Source organism: Culex pipiens, chromosome 2 (assembly GCF_016801865.2).
Source record: "Culex pipiens pallens isolate TS chromosome 2, TS_CPP_V2, whole genome shotgun sequence".
NCBI classification, from domain to species: domain Eukaryota; kingdom Metazoa; phylum Arthropoda; class Insecta; order Diptera; family Culicidae; genus Culex; species Culex pipiens.
In genome coordinates this window covers 101367113-101369351 of record NC_068938.1, presented here as the reverse complement: position 1 = coordinate 101369351, position 2239 = coordinate 101367113, and the positions used below count along the sequence as shown (strand labels likewise).

At 42.7% G+C, this 2239-nt stretch overlaps 1 long non-coding RNA gene across 1 annotated transcript; it reads right to left on the bottom strand.

Annotated features, from left to right (window-relative positions):
* Positions 1–484: 484 nt before the first annotated feature.
* LOC120413087 (uncharacterized) lies at positions 485–1415 on the bottom strand. The gene is made up of 5 exons (XR_005604907.1): positions 1326–1415; positions 1187–1263; positions 1059–1124; positions 923–998; positions 485–863 (listed from the first exon to the last, which is right to left on the bottom strand). It is a non-coding gene; the product is annotated as an uncharacterized LOC120413087 (long non-coding RNA).
* Between the last annotated feature and the right edge of the window lie 824 nt (positions 1416–2239).

Sequence of the window (2239 nt, the reverse complement as noted above, 5' to 3'; positions counted from 1 at the left end):
CTTCTGGCGTTGCGTTGGTCGCGTGTCTTCTTCATTCTTCTTCGAGGGAAGCGGGGCGCGACGTGGCGTGAAAAAAAACGGCCAACAGTGGCCTTAAGCGTGGACAGATGTTCGACGGAATTCATTGAAGACCAAGCGATAGACCCTTCTTCGTGTAGCCTCTGAAGTGTGTCCATGATCGGCTCGTGTCCTGGGATATCCCGATAAGGAGTTTTCTTTGGGAGCCCCGTTGTTTTTCATTACATGTGGCTGAAAATGAACGAGGCTTCAAAAAGTTTGCTCAAGGCTTTTATATCTTTATTCATGAAACTACGCTTTAAAATGAGTGTTAGTTGGTGTTAATTCCTAAAAGCGCATTTAGACTTTCAAAAAACCTCGTCTATTTTCCGACTCTGACACGTGGCCGGTAACGTGTGCTCCCGTTTAGCAAAAGAGGGTTGATTGCCTTGTTTTTAGCTGTAGTTTTTCTTGTTGTTGATCTGAACTTAATTCAAAGTTGAGTCGGTCGTTGTCCGCAAAGGATATTTTCCTGTGCCACACTTTCTTTGATCCCCTCCAAACGATAAGGTCGATCGTTCGCGCTCTATCTTTGCAGCCATTCATTACTGCTACGTCTGGGCTGGCAAGCGGAATTATTTATGTGGAAGATCGGCATCATCGCGATGACGAGGCTGGAATTTCAGGACGATGAAGGAATGTGGTGGCGAAGGAATTTTTGAATCGTTGTTTTTGTTTATCATGTTTGGTTATATTGTTTCATTAGGCTGGTAGATCTTCACTATCACTGGTGTTACGAGAATTGGTCAAGTAACAGAGTTTTCCACAAATTTGAATCCGTTTATTTTGACGTGATTAAATTTTCCCTACAAATACAAATTCAATTGATCAGTCCAGCGTTAGGGAAAAGTTTGCACGAACTTACGTTTATGCCCTTTATAACCGTTCAACGGCCGGAATGCATGCACTGACGGTAGGTCCAACAGCGAGGTTGTGGCTTACTGTTAGAACAATAGATTTACATGTAGCTCTTGTTTATGGATTGAATTTAGAGAAATTACCTTAATATTTATACTTTTCTAAACCGTTCATCGGCTGGGCTGCCTCGCACGAGGGGAATTCAATTTCTACGAGGACGATAGTATAAATGTGAGGACGCAAAAATCAACAAATCTAGCCTAATCGTTACCTAATTATTGCGCTCGATCTACGGGGATCATATTAGCGTGGCGCACAATTTGTTCTGGGGTAAAACGCGCAGTAGGGCTAGAATGGGGGTCAATAATATAAGTACCGCAGCGTGTACAACATATAGTATGCTTTTTCACCTGCGATCGTAAATTTAGGTCACTGCCATGCACAATATTCTACGATCTTAGTCCAGCTTTTAACAGCGCGTCCTCGGTGCAGTACTTTGTAGATACAATAGAAGCTATTACAAAGGCCTACTCATTTCAAGTTCACTTCTTATTCCTACTAGGTATTTCTCTTCTTTCGCTATTGCCGATGCGTATGATAACGATCCCTCTGATGGTACTGGGTGTGGCCTATCATTCTAGAGCTGCGTTGTATTTTTCTGTAACCTCGGGCGAAGAGTTCGGCGGTTTGTTACGGAGGCTACGTCGTCAGATGACGTAACAACTGGTAAAAAAAACTAACTTAATCCACCTATGTGGTTGGAGCCTTCCTCACTCATTACCAACACTGGCTGTACACAAATTTCATTAGATCCGGAATAAAAAGTACACCATATCTTAAGACAGGGTTGCCAGATCTTCAATGTTTTGGACTCGTTGAAAGATCTTTCGATAACCTAACCAACGATGGGTCGGATGGTGGATCAAGACATAGTTTACATACATTTAAGTGAGATCCGGCTCCAAAAAAGTACACCAATATCACTTAAGGGGCCATATCTCGAGACAGGGTTGCGAGATCTTCATTATTTTGGAATAGTTGGAAAGGTCTTTCGATAACCTAACCAACGATGGGTCGGATGGTGGATCCGGACATAGTTTACATACATTTAAGTGAGATCCGGCTTCCAAAAAGTACACCAATATCACTTAAGGGGCCATATCTCGAGACAGGGTTGCCAGATCTTCAATGTTTTGGACTCGTTGGAAAGGTCTTTCGATAACCTAACTAACGATGGGTCGGATGGTGGATCCGGACATAGTTTACATACATTTAAGTGAGATCCGGCTTCCAAAAAGTACACCAATATCACTTAAGGGGCCAT